The following is a 19,799-nucleotide window of genomic DNA, read 5'->3' as shown; positions in this document are numbered from 1 at the left end:
CTGGCCCTATTCTTTTAGTAACCTAATATGACCCAATAAAACGTGGACTTAACTTGCCTTTACGGTCAAATCTCAGAACCTTTTTCCACGGAGATACTTTCAGAAATACTTTATCACCGATCTAAAATTCAATATCCTTTCTTTTCAAATCTGTGTACGACTTTTGTCTATCCGAAGCGGTTTTCAAACAGCCATGAATTACCTTTACTTTTTCTTCAAATTCTCTAACCAAGTCAACCCCATGAATCATTTTCTCGCTAAGTTCTATCCAATACAACAGAGTTCGACACGTGCCTTCATACGATCCCATTTTTATACTCAACTGAAAACTATTGTTATAAGCAAATTCGACTAAAGGTAGAAATTTCTCCCAACTACCTTCAAACTCTAAAACACAATAGCGAACCTTATCTTCGAGAATCTGGATTACTCTTTTGGATTGACCGTCAGTTTGCGGATGAAAAGCGGTACAAAATTCAACTTTGTGCCCAAAGCCTCTTGTAAATTTTTCTAAAATCGAGATGTAAACCTTGAATCTCAATCCAATATAATAGAAATAGGCACTCTGTACAATCTCACAATTTCAGCAATGTACAATTTAGCTAGCCTATCAAGTGAGTAGTCAGTACAAACTGAAATAAAGTGAGCTAATTTTGTCAATCTATCAACAATAACCTAGACGTCATCTTTCTTTTTCGTAGTCAAAGGCAAACCCGTTACGAATTCCATTGTAATCTTGTCCCATTTCCACTCAGGTACCTGTGACAGCCCTAATTTGGCCCTAGTCGAAAAGTGGTTTCGGGATCACAAAACTGAGTCACAAAAATAATTAAATGTTATACTCTGTGTTTATTATATGTGAAAGTGCATGTGTGAAAATTTCATGCTTTGATTTTATCATTTGAGAGTAAAATTATGAAATAGGACCTATGTGAAAATTTCTGAAAATGTTATAGGCCAAATTGTAGTGGGCAAATAATTTGTAATGTAAAATGGGAGGATTTGCATGTCAAACTCCCGATTTTATGTGTAGTAACTGGCCATGATGTTGGTGGGAAGCAACATGTGCATTAGATAATAATAATTTAAGACATGAAGTTATGGTACTAATTGATATGTGTCATTTTATGTCATAAAATAAAGACTAAAAATAACAAAATGATGGAAGGGAAAAGTTTGTCCATCCTTGTTCATGGTAGCCAAAAATAGAAGAGAAAGGAGAGGAAAAGAGCTCTTGAATGTTCAGTCACTTGGGGAAGAAAATCCAAGGTGAGTTCATGGTGCTTTGCTTCTATTTTGATGTTCATGGGTTTTTCTTGTTTCTACCTTATCCCATGAAGCATATTTTTGATTTTTGGTTGTGTTGTGAGCATTCGGTCATGAATGGAAATGAGAGAAATGGTTGTTGTTTCATGTTCTTTTGATAAAAAATAGAGAATAGATGAAGTTGAGCCAAGCAAATGAGCATGCATGTGCCTTAGATGCTAAGGGGGGAAAATCGGCTAACATGTTGTGTGTATAATGGCCGAATGTGAACTTGGATAATATTGAGTAATGTTGTGCTTAAAATGATGAAAGGAAAATTATGCTTAAGTGAAGTTATAGGTATGTGATGATTGATTTGTGATATGCATGTTTAAATAACATGTATGCAAGGTATGTGTGAAAGAGTGAATTGGTAATAAATCTGCTTGAGACAGCAGTAGTAATGTTATTTTGGAAAATCACCATAAATTGTGGGAGATGAGTTAGAAGCTGAATAAATTATGTAATTAAATCTTAATGAGTGTAGTTTCTTATAAAAGAAACCATGTAAGCAAAAGAATTGCCGATGATGAGATATTTGAAGTGATGTGGGATAGGGTCAGAATAAATTCTAGATCCTCTGTTCTGTTTTTATAAAATCATTATAAATTGTACAAAAATGGTTATAAGATGAAGTTTATATGCTTAGACTCCTTAATGAGTCTAGCTTCAAATGAAATAAACGAGAAATTTGAATTCTGTACAATGAGAAATTTGATTCGTAGTGAAGAGTGGTCAGATTAGTCAAGCAGTGAAATAAGGGAAATTTTAAGAAAAATCTGGTATTGATTGGCCAAACCAAAAATCCTGAAAATTTTATGGGTAAAAGATATATGGGTCTATTTTTAGAGAAAATTAACAGCACTTGATTTGGAGTTTCGTAGCTCTAGTTATAAAAGATTTAGTGACTGTTGCTCAGGAAGACAGCTTGCAGTGAAATTATGATTATGTGGTAAACATTGACAAAAATTTGTTAATCAGTTGCTTATTGATTTCTTATAAGCTTACTATGATCAGTAGGTGTGAAAGTTGAATATATATATATATTATATTTTGAAAGTGATGCTTGAATAGTCGAATAATGACTAATTTAAAGTCTTTAAATTTTAAGCTCAAGAGCATAAAGGGGCAAATTCGGATAAGAGAAAAGAGAAAGTAATCGAATAGCCGTTGTAATCGTTCGGCAACATTCGAGGTAAGTTCTTAAGTGTTTAAGCTTGATTCCTTTTTATATGCCCAAGAGTTAAATTAATATGGTAAAGGGAATGTAAATTTTATTTAGTTAATGTGCCGAATATGTAATGATTTAAGGCTATAAGCCGATTATGGCTATTATGCTTAAGTTGAATTGGATTTGGAAATTTGATGCACTAAATGAATAAACTATGCCATATATGTGCTGGTGGAGATATCACGATTTGTGATTATTAAATACTTAAAGGAAACCATGATGTGTATAAAATTATTATTATTAGTCCTTTGTGGTAGCCGAATATGGCTTGTCACTAAAGTGATTAAATGTGAACTTCGATGAGGTAAACCATTAAAAGTGTGGTGCTATAAGACTATGGGCTAATACAATATGTGGATTCGTTCCATAAAGTAAATTATTCAGGTATGTGATATGTACTTAGGCATGTTAAATTGATTGGAATTGAATCAAGAATGTGAATTGAGAAGCATAAGTAAAAATGCCTATGACATATATGTGAGTAAGGGTAAAACCATCGTAAATTATCGATAAGGATGGGCTATGTGCGGAACCATCCTATAATTTCTAACTTGAAAGGTTGTGTGCGAATCAGTGAGCAATATGTATATATTAGATGAATCGTGACCTTTTGGTTCTACTTGAACTAAGTTGCGCGATAAATAATTTATGCATATGACTTATAGTCGAATGGTCACTATGGGTTAAGTTTGAATGGTGAAATGGAAATGTGATATGTTGAATGAGATGTGTTAATATATGATTAAATATGCAAGATATTTGATGTGTATCCGGGCTTAAAGACCCGCAAGCTTCGTGCTGGTAAAATATCCGGGTTAAATCCCATAGGCTTCATGCCGGTGATGTATATTTGGGCCTTCGTGCCTAGCAGGCTTTGTGCCGGTGATGTGTATTCGGGCCTTCGTGCCTAGCAGGCTTCGTACCGGTGATGTGTATTCGGGCCTTCGTGTCTAGCAGGCTTCGTACCGGTGATGTATATCCGCGCCTTCGTGCCTAGCAGGCTTCGTGCCGGTGATGTATATTCGGGCCTTCGTGCCTAGCAGGCTTCGTGCCGGTGATGTGTATTCGGGCCTTCGTGCCTAGCAGGCTTCGTGCCGGTGAAATGTATGTTATGTGAATTCGGTGTTCCTTGTAAGATAAGGGTTTAGCCAAATGTTAAAGATGAAATGATAGTGTATTGTATCATGCTTATATGGCCTAATGGCAAGTATAACATGTTGGTAAATATGCAATATGCTTTCATAATCGAATGATAAGTTTGAAATGAATGTGAGTGAAATGTTATGCATAAGCTATCAAATGTTAAGTGTGAAAATGAGATGAAAGAAAAGTGTTTGAGATGTATAATTATATACGTTTGAATGATGTTAGTACTCAATTGATATGAATATGTTATATGGAACTTGTTGATTTGATTATTCGGGCCTTTGAGCTTAGCAGACTATAATATCGGTAAGATACTATTCGGGCTTTCGAGCCTAGCAGGCTATAAAGCCGGTGAAATGATATCGGGCCTCGAGCCTAGTAGGCGAAATGTCGGTGATTTGAGAAAAGCCTATGACTAAGGTACCTCGTGCTAGATTGTCAAATAAATACATTTAATACGTAAAGTGGGCCAGGTACGCAGTATGTACTCAGATGTGAGTTCGATTTGAAGTGAATCATAAGTGAGTAATGTGATACGTACATGAATAAATGTTAAAACTATACCTATGATCATGATACACCTGGTCAGGGTGTGAAAGTATGTGAGGGTATTTTGTAACACCCCTATCCCGTAACCATCGCCGGAATAGGTAAGGGGCATTACCGGACTTGTAACTCATATCAGAACAGTAAAATTTTGAACTTTTTCTTGAAATAAAGATCATTCATTTAAATAAGTACTAAGCACAGCCAGGGATAAAATTCAAACTTCTCTAAGTAAACATTCAAAAGATGTCATTTTCGCATGGCTTATATACATTAACCAAAAATATTCTTCCGCCACTAGTCTATTCTATACATATTTCACATTAGCCATTCGACTTTACCACATATACATATCTCATACATATTTCACATTAGCCATTCGGCTTTCCACATATACATATCTCATACATATTTCACATTAGCCATTCGGCTTTACCACATATACATATATTTATCTTGTGCATCAATTTCAGCAATAGCTTATAAACAACTCAAATAGTTTCATCAATGTTTTCAACGAATTCACATATTCACTACAAGCTGTTTTCCTGAGCATTAGTCACTAAATTATTTATAACTGGAGCTAAAAAACTCAAAATCAATTGCCGTTAATTTTCCCTGAATATAGACTCATATATCTTCCATCCATAAAATTTTCAGAATTTTAGGTTTGGCCAATCAATACCAGATTTTTTCTTAAAGTTTCCCCTGTTTCACTGTTTGACTAATCTGACCACTCTTCACTACGAATCAAATTTCTCATTGTACAGAATTAAAAATATGTTCCATTTGATTTCATTTGAAACTAGACTCATTAAGGAGTCTAAGCATATAAATTTTATCTTATAGCCATTTTTGTACAAATTATAATGATTTTCTAAAAACAGAACAGGGGATTTCGGAGTCATTCCGACACTGTCTCACACAACTTTAAATATCTCTTTATAGGAAATTTCTTTGCTCACACGGTCTCTTTTACAAGAAACTAGACTAATTAAGCTTTGATTACATATTTTATTCAGCCTATAATTCCACACCAACAATTTATGGTGATTTTCCAAAACCACGTTATTGCTGCTGTCCAAAGCAAATTATTATAATTTGCTCTTAAATTTCCAAGTCCAAACACTTATGAACTTACCATTTGAATTTAAGACATATCATGGCCACATCATATCTTATTAAATCAACTCATTATGTCCTATTATGATTGAATTTACTCAACGTTTAATCACTTAAAACTTACCTCGGAAGTTGCCGAATGATTACGACGGCTATTCGATCACTTTTTCCTTCCCTTTATCGGATTTAGTTCCCTTTGCTCTTGAGCTTAATTTAACAAATAAATTGATTTAATCATTTGAACATCAAAAGAGAAACTCAAGGTACTTAACCCATATATACATTAGACATTAGAGTCATATATATATGAAATCATGAATCAACTCAACATATTAGCCCACACTCTCTTTTAGCCGATTATCTAAGCCAAGATAAAAGCATCAATATGCTTGCCTCTAACCGAATACATGCAACACCAATCCACCTCATGTGGCGAATATGCATGTCTATGTTGAGGCCGATTATATGCTTAATACATTCTACAAATATGGTCACTTGTATTGACTAATTACCATTTTGTTTCAAGTTCAAAGCTCGCTAAAACACCTATATACACTAGTAATCAAATACTAACATTTGCACTTCACCTTAATAGCTAACTTAGCAACCCTTAATTTAACATATAATTGTTCATAACAAAATTAGAGCGTCCTCTCCATTCCATCAATTCAAAACACATACATTACTCAATAATATTCAAAGTCACATTAGGCCTTAGCACACAACTTCTCTACTTCATCTAACATGAACAACAACTATATTTCTCTTCCACTTCTTACCATGGCGAATGCTTCATGAAGTTGCTAAGACCTACCTTTTTCAAATTCTCACACACACTCACATCCAATCCTTTTTTTTGAGCACTCAAACTCTATCATCTCCCTTACATAGCAAAGATTTAAACCATGGGCTAGGTAGAACTCAAGCTAACAACCAAAAATATACATGAATCTCATGGAGCAACATCAAACATACCTTAGCCTAGTTACATGCATGGCCGAACCTCTTCAACCTTTCTTCTTCCTTCCTCCTTAGAATTTTCGGCCAAGGATGTTAAAGGATGAACATTTTTTTTTTCTTTTCTTTGTCTAGTCACGGCAATGGGGAGTAAGGGGGGGACAACTTTTGTTTCTCCTCCCACTCACCTCATGTTTTATCATTCTTAATTCACTATTTTATTTTCTAAACCCATAATGCTAATAGGAAATTCATATTATCATCTATGACCCATCCATGGCCGCCCACTACTCAAAATAAATGGATATTTGACATGCAAACCCTTCATTCTTATAACATGCATTAATAGGCCACTTACATTTGCCTAGCACATTTCTAAATTTTCTCACATAAGTCCTATTAACTAAATTCACATGCAATCGACTAAATCGAAGCTTAAAACTTTCACACATTCATATTTACATATTCTAGACAATAAATATCACATTCAAATGCTTCGGTGACTCGGTTTAGCGGTCCCGAAACCACTTTCCGACTAGGCTCACTTTAGGGGTGTCACATATTTGATTTAAATATGTTATATGAATTCAGATTAAGTGTGATAAGAATGCTGAATGTGCATTATGTGCTTGTGTGTATTTGGCCAGATGGCAATATCCCTAGATTTTTGCCTCTTAAGAAATTAAATAATCGAAGTATAATTGCTTTTATTTGTTTGCTTTGCTTAAGAGTTACTAAGCTTATGAAAGCCTTACTCCGTTGTTACATTTCTCTATTTTATAGATTGTTGACTTCAGTTACCTGCTCGGGTTGGAGTTCGCCGGAGATATTATCACACTGTCGAGCTCACGTTATCGGTGTAAGTAAATCCTAGTATTTCGAGTCTATGGCATGTATAGGGTTTTAATGTTTTGGACCTCGTAAGCTCATATATGGGATAGATTGCATGTGAAAAGAAAATTTTTAAATTGATTGAAATTTTTCAGCACGATTTTTATGTGATTGACTGAGTTTAAGTCGGGTAACACCTCGAACCCTGTTCCGGTGAAGGATACGGGCGAGGGGTGTTACAGTACCATCACTAGCTAAAGTAAATTCAAAGGTACTTGGTGTTTGGTTTTTACTTGTTGAAAAATCAAATATCTCGAAACAAACTCCAAAATATCTCGTTTCATACCTGACCACTAATACAATTTCTTCAAATCATTATACATTTTCGTGCTACCTGGATGAACAGATAAACAACCACTATGTACCTCGTGTAAAATTTTTTGAATAAGTTCATCATTCTTCCATACACATACCCTATCTCAAAACATCAAACAATCATTTGAACCGATCCGAAAGTCTGAATCACTGTCCGATTCAGACTGAGCTCTTTTAGCTTGCAATTCGCTATCATTTTTCTGATCTTTACAAATTTGCTAAAAAAATATCAGTCTAGCTCTCAACTCGGCCAAAATTGAACCGTCATTAGACAAAGTCAATCTCGTACTCATAGCTCTTAACGTAAACAAGGACTTTCTGCTCAAAGCATCTGCGACTACATTTGCCTTTCCCAGATGATAGTCAATCACTAGTTCATAATCCTTCAGTAACTCGAGTCATCTCTATTGTTGCAAGTTCAGATCTTTCTGAGTCATCAAGTAGAGATATGACATTTCTCACCGTACAAATGATGATGCCAAATTTTCAAAGAAAAAACGATGGCAGCCAATTCCAAGTCATGCATCGGATAATTCCACTCGTGAGGTTTCAATTGTCTCGAGGCACAAGCTATCACTTTGCCCTCTTGCATCAGCACACATCCCAAACCATTCAATGAAGCATCGCTATAAATTACAAATTCCTTTCCCGATTTAGGCTGTACTAAAACCAGTGCCTCAGTCAATAATGCTTTCAATTTCTCAAAACTTTACCGACATTTTTCAGACCATTCAAATTTAACATCGCAACAACTTGGTCATAGGAGTAGCAATCATTAAAAATCCTTTGGCAATACATAGGTATTAACCGGCTAAACCCAAAAAGCTTCTAACTTCATATACATTCCTTGGTAGTTTCAATTCAACAATTGCTAAAATTTTACTTGGATCAACCCAAATACCATCACTTGAAACAATATGTCCCAAAAATCTGACTTCTTGGAGCCAAATCTCACTTTTATTGAATTTAACAAACAATTTCTTATCTCTCAAGGTCTGCAATACAATTCTCAAGTGCTCAGCATGCTCGGACTCATCTCGAGAATAAATCAGAATATCATCAATGAACACAACCACAAACTTATCTAAATATGATTGGAAAATTAGATTCATCAAATCCATAAATATGCCAGGAGCATTAGTTAATCCAAAAGACATAACAAGAAATTCGTAATGCTTATACCTTGTCCTGAAAGCAGTCTTCGACACATCCAACTCTTTAACTCTCAACTGATAGTAGCCCAATCTCAAATCAATCTTCGAGAATACTATTGCTTCTTTTAACTGATCAAACAAGTCATCAATCTTCGGCAAGGGATACTTGTTCTTAATAGTCACCTTGTTGAGCTGTCGGTAATTGATACAAAGTCTCATAGATCTGTCTTTCTTCTTTACAAATAACACTGGAGCACCTCATGGAGAAAAACTCAGCCTCCCAAAACCCTTATCTATCAACTCTTGCAACTGAACTTTCAATTCTTTTAACTCGATTAGAGCCATTCTATATGGAGCAATCGATATCAGTGAAGTCCCAGGTACTAAATCAATAGCAAACTCAACCTCTCTGATCAGAGGTAACCCAAGAAACTCCTCTGGAAACACATCCGGATATTCACAGACTATCGTCACTAATTCAACTTTCAATTCAGACATATTTGTATTCAACACATAAGCAAGATAAGCTTCGCAACCTTTCCTTATGTACCTCTTAGATCTCACAGCTGTATCTTTTGTCATACCTTTACTGCTAGTTCCATTCCCGGCATTTCTCTATGGCCTACCCCTATTGGTAGTATTACTCGACCTTGCACTCGAAAATTGTTCATTTTCAGCCATCTCAAGGCAATATCGGATAAAATGCTCTTGAGAACCACACTTGAAACAAGCTTGGTCATTCATCCTACTCTCGCTGGGATGTCTTCTTCCACAATGCTGACATTCAGGTCTATTAGACCTAACATTACCTATACTTGCCATTGAAGTAGCTTGAGATTTAGGACCCGAATATTATTTCTCGCGGTCTCTATGTGAATACCGAGCTGAAACATTCGAACGAGAATGCATTTCTCTAGATTTCTTTGATTGAGAATGAAATTACTTACTGATCGGCCTTTTTCTTGCATCTCTAGCCTCACTTTCGGCCTTTCTTTTCTCTTTGCTTAGCTCTTCGGCTTTGTAAGCTCATTCAACCAATACAACGAATTGTTTTAGTTCCAAGATTCCAACTAATAGTCGGATGTCCTCATTTAGTCCATCTTCAAACCTTTTACACATTAATAGCCTCAAAGGAAACACACTATCGGGCATACTTAGTAAGTTTGAAAAATTCTCGCTCATACTCTATCATTGACATTCGGCCCTATTTCAACTAAAGAAATTTTTTCGTTTCTGATCAATGACCCGCTAACTGATATATTTCTTTCATAATTCCTCTTGAAAGAATTCCCATGTAACCCTCTCTCTCAGTACCATAGATACTAGTGTCTTCCACCAGTGATATGCTGTGTCCCTAAATAATGATATATCATATTTCAAGCATTCATCGGGTGTACATGATAACTCATCAAATACCCTAGTAGTATTCTCAAGCCAGAATTCGGCTCTCTCGGGGTCACCATCTACATTAGCCTTGAATTTCTCAGCTCTTTACTTTCGAATCTTATCAACCACAGGCTTATTCAGTCTTACCAAATCCACACCTTGAGGAACTACGGGAATCAATTTGGGATAAGGGGGGTGAAGGATGTTGAGCATTAGAATTTGTTCAAAAAAATATGAATACCACTCGTTCTTCATATGGAGGAAGGCTTCTCTAGCCCCTCCTCCCTAACTAACCGTGGGAGGTCTATTTTCAGATGACGCTGCCCCTTGAGTTGGAGTCGGCGCATTACTTTCTGCATCATCAGCTACAGCTTGGTTGGGATCCATTTACTATATGAAAACACAGTTTGAAATTGTCATGAGTCATCACACTATCATAGATCATATATGGCATGTATAGAAAATGATACACTAGTTCGAGAATCGATAAACCATAGCTCTGATACCACTAAATGTAACACCCCTTACCTGTATTAAACGCTGAAATAGGGTACGAGGCATTAGTGGACTTATCACACGAACAAACATACAATTTCGGGTTATACATTTGTATCCAAATTAAAACTTTTTTCATTTAATCATAATGTCCCTAATACAAGCCTACAAGGCTCAAAACATGCTTTGGAAGTGGTTTGGGACTAAACTGAGAGCTTTAGAAAATTTCACAAAACTTAGGAATTTTTTTACTAAACAGGGGTCATACACCAGTGTGCATATAGGACACACCCATATGGTCAGGCTGTGTGGTCACACATGCCCGTGTCCCGAACTTATGTAACTCTCTGTTTGTCACCCAAAAACAAATTGAAGACAGACAACCAAGTCACACGCTCGTGTGCTAGGCCGTGTGGTCGATTTAAAATTCACGAACTTTCAATAAATAGGTGCAGACTTCACACTCTCATGTCCAAGGCCGTGGCCCACACACAACTAGAACACACAGTCGTGTCTCTACCTGTGTACTCAAAATTGGACATTGTGTTTTGCAAAAATTAGGGTGCAAGGAACACACGGCCTAAACACATACCCTGTAATATCCTGATTTTGGGCCTAGTCAGAATAGTGGTTTCGTGACCACAAAATCTAATATAGAAATAATTATTTTATGATTATTTTAAGGTCTATGATATGATTTCATGATTGTGTGAAAATTTCATGATGAAATTCTACGCCTAAAGTGCTTAAATTGAAAGTAGGGACTAAATCGAATAAGTTGCAAAACTTGCATTCTAGAAGTTTTTAGTATGAAATTGTTTTGGAATATTAATTAGGAGGTCTTAAATATCAATTTGACCAATTTTAAGTTCATGGACAAAATTAGGACATGGAAGGAATTTTTGGAAAGTTTAGTAGTAAGGGTATTTTGGTCATTTAGTTATTAAAATGAATTAAAAACAAAATTAAAAGCCAATTTTTGTCCATCTTCTTCATTAGGACGAAATTTCAAGGGTTCTCCATAGCTAGGGTTTGTTTCAAGCTTCCAAGCTCCATTGTAAGTGATTCCAAGCCCCGTTTTTAATGATTTTTACGTTTTTGGAGTCCCGGTAGCTCAATTAAGCTTATGCTAGCAATAATTCAACCTAGGGTTCATATTTGGAAAAATACCCATAGGTGAAATTTGAGTATTTTGGTGTTCTATGATAGAATATGAGGTTTTAAATTATGTTAGACAACTTGTGCTACTCGGTTTTAAGTGAAAACGAGCAAAAGGGCTTAATCGGTAAAAATACCTAATAGTCATAAGTACATGTTAGAGTGAGAATTTGATGTTGCCATAGAAGGGAAAAATGATCAGCATGTTATAAAACATAAGAATAAGGAATAAAGTTTAATTCCCGAGCCTAGGGGCAAAAGTGTAAATATGCAAAAGTTTAGGGGAAAAATTGTAATTTTTCCAAAATATGATTTTGGGTCAATTTGGATAATGTGAGTCCTAATTATACTATATTTTACATGATAGAGCAAGGAAAACTGAAATTTGGGCTAAAATGGGGAAAATACCAAGTTGTGGACGAAATGGTAAAAGTAGTCATTTTCGCATACGAGGTAAGTTCATGTGTAAATGTAGTAACATAATTATTGTTTTAAGGAATTTAATGTTGTTTATATGATATGATGCTTATTATTATCATGAAACGTTATGTTTTGTGGTTATTGTTGAATAATATGTAATTATGTGAATTACTTGATGAGTATGAACTATCACTGAGTATCGGTTCTGATATTCCGTGGAAGACGGCAAAGATGTGAGATCGAGGAAAAAAGCCCGTTTGAACCTTAGGAATAGATTAGGATACAAGTGACATGTCACTAGGATGGTTGAGCATCCGAGCTCGTTGAGTTGAGTCCGAGTCCACTTATGGATGCGAATGTCCGAACTCGTTGAGTTGAGTCCGAGCTTGAGAGATGTAACTAGGCATCCGAGCTCGTTGAGTTGAGTCCGAGTTCACTTATGGATGCGAACGCCCGAGCTCGTTGAGTTGAGTCCGAGTTCACTTATGGGCGGGTTACATGGTAGCTTGGCTACATATGTGGCACTTATGTGCAAACTTTCCATGTATCCGAATTATATTTCGATGTGTTCAACGGGAAAAGTTCTACTGAAATGGAGGAATACTCAAGATGAAAGGGACGTATTGGTAAGTGTTGTGAAATGGATACTTTGAACAGGTATGTACTTAACCCTCGGGTTGAAAAATCGATATAACAACAATATGGTAAGATGATAAATGAAAATGTGATATGAATGTCTTGGTGATGATTATGCAAATGATGTTTTATGTTTGCTTATATGGTTATGTTACTTGCTATTTGCATGTGAACTTATTAAGCATTTATGCTTACTCCCTCCTTTTCATTCCTTGTAGTTTTGACAAACCAGCTCGGAAATCGGGAACGGTCGGAGGCTCGCTCACACTATCCGTATACCATCTTGGCATAATGGTTTCTATATTTTGAGTATGGCATGTATAGCATCATAATCATTTTGTATATATATGGTCTTATGATATGGTTATTGAGTGGTATGGAAATGCTTGGTAATGATTAGCCATTGGAATGGCTAATCATGATCATATTTGGTGTTATGTATGCTAAATTGCTAGCTAATCCATGGAAACCATGAAATAGGTAAAATTTACCATAAAATAGATTCAGACAGCAGCAGTGACGTGAGTTTGAAAAATCACTAAAAATAGTAGAGATACAATTAGATGATGTATAATATATGGAATTCAATAATTATGAGTCTATTTTCATATGGATGGAATAAAACAGGTATATGAGTTATATTTTATGAGATGTTTAAATTTTTGTGAAACAGGTCCAGAGCAATTTCGGGATCCCCTATTCTGAATTTGTAAATTCACCATAAATTTTACAAAGATAATTATAAGTCATGATTTATATGTACAGATTCCTTATTGAGTCTAGTTTTATTATATAGAAACATCATAGTCATTGCAGCTCTGTAGATGGAGATATCTGATTCGTAATACACAGAGGTCGGAGTAGTTGAACCCTGAAACAGGGGAGATTTTAACTAATAAACTGTACTAATTGGCCCAACCAAAAATTCTAGAAAAAAATTAGTAGATATATATATGAGTCTAGTTTTAGGAAAAATTTACAGAATTAGATTTTGAGTTTCGGAACTCGAGATATGATTTTTAAAGCGACTGTGATGTAGTTAGCCAACTTGTCTGGAAATTTTAAAATGAATTGTATGAGCTGTTTAAGTAATGAATTAAGTCTATTAACACCTCGTGTTCGACTCTGGCAATGGTCTCGGGTACGGGGTGTTACATTTAGTGGTATCAGAGTAGGTTTAGTCAGTTCTCGGACTAACCGAGCATGTGTAAAAGTTTAACTATAAATGCCACTGATTTGTGATAGTGTGATGTCTTCCGACGCGTATGAGTACCGTCTTATTTAGACAGGGTACTCTCCAACCGAGTTGTGTCGACCATGTTCAATGTTATGTGAAGGTATTTGAGTAAAGTTACGATTATGATAAGTCTCGGTTCAGAAAAGTATGAATAAAAGTTTATGATACATATGTGATAATATGTGAGATGAAAGTTCATGTTGTGATAAATATTCATATTTGCTTAATGCTCATATGATGTAGTGTATGTGGCTTACTTGATAAGATGAACGAAATAAATAGAAAGTAGTAGAGGTATGAATAAAGGTCATAATATTATGATACGAGTGAAAATGTCCTTGTCTTGATTTGGACGTCGAATGTTGATAAATGTTAATGATATATAATTTTTATGAGATAAAGGATTATAATAAAATGAACTTATCTATGTTAAATTGTTGGACTGAATTATATGATTGTAATGATATGTACATGATGATGCACAAAATGAAAGTTGTGATTGTGATGCAAATATCTATGTTTGTTTGGCCTTATATAATGTCATGAGCATGAATTAATTTAATTAAATGAATGGATAAGTAAAGTCGTCTAGAAAACATAAAATGTATGCATAAGTATATTGTCTAAATGGGACAATAGAAAAATTGGTGTAAGCCAACATGAATGAATGACATGATTTTGATGATGTTACTATGATGATGGAAGTTGTGTCATATGTGTATGTATAAGAAAGTCGAGTCGAGGTCCTACAACCCTCCCCTCATCAAGTGGTACTTATAATGGAATTTCATGAGATTTGTATTGAATAAGGTTCGGTTGAGAACCCAAAGAGTACAAATGATAGAATAATTATAAGTATGATTAGAGATTGAAAATGAGCTGATAAGTAATGTCGAGCCAAGAAAGTATCGGATTGACGTAAAGATTATTGGAGTTATGCAATCGTCCCGATTAGAAAAGGAATTCTCCTTGGTAAACCGAATTACTCGGTGCAAGGTCGAGAAAAGTGTAAATCGAAATCTATTCAGAATTAGCCTTCTTTAGTGAATGGTTTAATATGAAATTTGTGACGGCAAAACTAGTTGGGGAAATGATAATTGAAATGTGAACTATCTGAGTGTGACAGTTATGACTAGACAGATTTAGCAGTCTCTTTTGAGATGTTCTATGTGTTTACCCGTTCTTAGAAATATTTCTATGGCTATTGATCTTCTGAAGAAATTCTTGTTATATGGGAATGTCTTCTAAATCTGGTGTTGGATGAAAGCATTGGTAGTCTGACTGGTTTATAATTTATATTGCTCTATTTCATCGGGTATTCTATTTCATTTCGTCTTATCAGAATTGATGCGAGAATACGTATGATATTATGATTCTGTTTCTTCTACTTGATGCTTCATCTGATATATATGTATGGGAAGTTATATTGATCTTGTTATATTTGATTTCAGTGGGATTAAATGATGTTTTCTTCTGGACTTTCTTTCTTTGAAGAATTATCAGGGTATTCTGTATTTTCTCTATGAGTTTGGTTTTCGATTCTCCGGCATAGTATCGTATCTTGGGTTTCTTTATTCTGGATTTCTCTATCTTGGATTTCTGTATTCGGTTTCCTTGTTATCTTTGTTCCATAATTTGTCAATTATGACTCGTGTTCGAAGTGCGTTCTTCAGCTCGTGATAATCATGTCAAATATGACTATACTTCGAATTTGATCTTAGTAATGTGGTGATTTTAGTACTGAGATTTTTTCTAATTTCTGTGTAAGGATTTGACATCAATAAAGGCATAGGTGATAAAAGCGCGAGTTTCAGTCGGTATGGTAAATTATTTATTTGAAAGATTTCATGTGACAATTAATTCAGGATCATTTTTCCCAAGTCTGATAATAGAATTTCATTTTGTACGGATAAAAGAGTAAATAGTTTGAACGAGAAGTGTATATTTATTAGAAAAGAGTTGGATATTAGTTTAAGTCACTACGAATGATAAGGTTTCCATCTTGTGAAAGCTGAAAAGTTTATTACATGTTGATGAGTTCGGATAGATGAGAATATTGGTAATCAAGGCGTCGAACTAGACTAGTCTACATTGAGTAAAGACTTCGACTTTCAAGAATGTCTTGTTGTATGAATTGTGATGTGTTTCAAGACGGTGAGGTAATGTGATAGTTTAGAGCATCCGATGTTACATAAAATCGGAGTTGTTAAAGGGTTAAAGCCGAGCATTGGGATCTATCGAAATTATCCTTGTCGGTGTTGATATTGGGATGGAAATGAGAAGGATTATTCTTGAGGCCATATCGAATTATTTCTATGGCGGAAAGAGGAAAATGTGATGTATCCTATTGTTAAATGTTTGGCGAGATCTATAAATCATATCTGTATTGAATGAATTCCTACTCATCAGATTCATGGAATTTCAGGTCTCTTTGATTGTTCGATTTCTTGGAATTCCGGTCTCCATTAAATCAAGTTGAGATCCGAGTTTTATGTCATGATATCATGGGAAACTGAAAAGGGTTGAAAGTTTAAGAACAGTTGAGAGTTGAGGCGTAAGCTTTTAGATCATATGAGAAATTGAAGAGATGTATTGGAGGTACAGTCTAAGTGCAAGTTCTTTGGCACCGAATATGAGATTAAAAGTGAAGACCACTTTTTTGGTAAGATTTTCGGGGACGAAAATCCACGAAGGGGGAGAGTTGTAATATCCGATTTTGGGCCTAGTCGGAATAATGGTTTCGTGACCACAAAATCTGAGATAGAAATAATTATTTTATGATTATTTTAAGTTCTATGATATGATTGCATGATTGTGTGAAAATTTCGTGATGAAATTCTATGCCTAAAGTGCTTAAATTGAAAGTAGGGACTAAATCGAATAAGTTGCAAAACTTGCATTCTAGAAGTTTTTAATATGAAATTGTTTTGGAATGTTAATGAGGAGGTCTTAAATAGCAATTTGACCGATTTTAAGTTCATGGACAAAATTAGGACATGGAAGGAATTTTTGGAAAGTTTAGTAGTAAGGGTATTTTGGTCATTTAGTTATTAAAATGAATTAAAAACAAAATTAAAAGCCAATTTTTGTCCATCTTCTTCATTAGGCCGAAATTTCAAGGGTTCTCCATAGCTAGGGTTTGTTTCAAGCTTCCAAGCTCCATGGTAAGTGATTCCAAGCCCCGTTTTTAATGATTTTTACGTTTTTGGAGTCCCGGTAGCTCAATTAAGCTTATGCTAGCAATAATTCAACCTAATAGTCATAATCGGTAAAAATACCTAATAGTCATAAGTACATGTTAGAGTGAGAATTTGATGTTGCCATAGAAGGGAAAAATGATCAGAATGTTATAAAACATAAGAATAAGGAATAAAGTTTAATTCCCGAGCCTAGGGGCAAAAGTGTAAATATGCAAAAGTTTAGGGGAAAAATTGTAATTTTTCCAAAATATGATTTTGGGTCAATTTGAATAATGTGAGTCCTAATTAGACTATATTTTAAATGATAGAGCAAGGAAAAATGAAATTCGGGCTAAAATGGGGAAAATACCAAGTTGTGGACGAAATGGTAAAAGTAGCCATTTTCGCATACGAGGTAAGTTCATGTGTAAATGTAGTAACATAATTATTGTTTTAAGGAATTTAATGTTGTTTATATGATATGATGCTTATTATTATCATGAAACGTTATGTTTTGTGGTTATTGTTGAATAATATGTAATTATGTGAATTACTTGATGAGTATGAACTATCACCGAGTATCGGTTCTGATATTCCGTGGAAGACGGCAAAGATGTGAGATCGAGGAAAAAAGCCCGTTTGAACCTTAGGAATAGATTAGGATACAAGTGACATGTCACTAGGATGGTTGAGCATCCGAGCTCGTTGAGTTGAGTCCGAGTTCACTTATGGATGCGAATGTCCGAACTCGTTGAGTTGAGTCCGAGTTCGAGAGATGTAACTAGGCATCTGAGCTCGTTGAGTTGAGTCCGAGTTCACTTATGGATGCGAACGCCCGAGCTCGTTGAGTTGAGTCTGAGTTCACTTATGGGCGGGTTACATGGTAGCTTGGCTACATATGTGGCACTTATGCGCAAACTTTCCATGTATCCGAATTATATTTCGATGTGTTCAATGGTTAAAGTTCTACTGAAATGGAGGAATACTCAAGATGAAAGGGTCGTATTGGTAAGTTTTGTGAAATGGATACTTTGAACAGGTATGTACTTAACCCTCGGGTTGAAAAATCGATATAACAACAATATGGTAAGATGATAAATGAAAATGTGATATGAATGTCTTGGTGATGATTATGCAAATGATGTTTTATGCTTGGTTATATGGTTATGTTACTTGCTATTTGCATGTGAACTTATTAAGAATTTATGCTTACTCCCTCCTTTTCATTCCTTGTAGTTTTGACAAACCAGCTCGGAAATCGGGAACGGTCGGAGGCTCGCTCACACTATCCGTATACCATCTTGGCATAATGGTTTGTATATTTTGAGTATGGCATGTATAGCATTATAATCATTTTGTATATGTATGGTCTTATGATATGGTTATTGAGTGGTATGGAAATGCTTGGTAATGATTAGCCATTGGAATGGCTAATCATGATCATATTTGGTGTTATGTATGCTAAATTGGTAGCTAATCCATGGAAACCATGAAATAGGTAAAATTTACCATAAAATAGATTCAGACAGCAGCAGTGACGTGAGTTTGAAAAATCACTAAAAATAGTAAAGATACAATTAGATGATGTATAATATATGGAATTGAAGAATCATGAGTCTATTTTCATATGGATGGAATAAAACAGGTATATGAGTTATATTTTATGAGATGTCTAAATTGTTGTGAAACAGGTCCAGAGCGATTTCTGGATCCCCTGTTCTGACTTTGTACATTCACCATAAATTTTACAAAGATAATTAGAAGTCATGATTTATATTTACAAATTCCTTATTGAGTCTAGTCTTATTAGAGACAAACGGCATAGTCATTGAAGCTCTGTAGATGGAGATATCTGATTCGTAATACACAGAGGTTAGAGTAGTCGAACCCTGAAACAGGGGAGACTTTAACTAATAAACTGTACTAATTGGCCCAACCAAAAATTCTAGAAAAAAAATTAGTAGATAGATACATGAGTCTAGTTTTAGGAAAAATTTACGGAATTAGATTTCGAGTTTCGGAACTCGAGATATGATTTTTAAAGCGACTGTGATGCAGTTAGCCAGCTTGTCTGGAAATTTTAAAATGAATTGTATGAGCTGTTTAAGTAATGAATTAAGTCTATTAACACCTCGTGTTCGACTCTGGCAATGGTCTCGGGTACGGGGCGTTACATTTAGTGGTATCAGAGTAGGGTTTGTCGGTTCTCGGACTAACCGAGCATGTGTAAAAGTTTAGCTATAAATGCCACTGATTTGTGATAGTGTGATGTCTTCCGACGCGTATGAGTACCGTCTTATTTAGTCAGGGTACTCTCCCACTGAGCTGTGCCGACCATGTTCAATGTTATGTGAAGGTATTTGAGTAAAGTTATGATTATGATAAGTCTCGGTTCAGAAAAGTATGAATAAAAGTTTATGATACATATGTGATAATATGTGAGATGAAAGTTCATGTTGTGATAAATATTCATATTTGCTTAATGCTCATATGATGTAGTGTATGTGGCTTACTTGATAAGATGAACGAAATAAATAGAAAGTAGTAGAGGTATGAATAAAGGTCATAATATTATGATACGAGTGAAAATGTCCTTGTCTTGATTTGGACGTCGAATGTTG

The sequence above is a fragment of the Gossypium arboreum genome, chromosome 11 (genome assembly GCF_025698485.1).
Source record: "Gossypium arboreum isolate Shixiya-1 chromosome 11, ASM2569848v2, whole genome shotgun sequence".
NCBI classification, from domain to species: domain Eukaryota; kingdom Viridiplantae; phylum Streptophyta; class Magnoliopsida; order Malvales; family Malvaceae; genus Gossypium; species Gossypium arboreum.
This window is presented reverse-complemented; position numbering follows the sequence as displayed.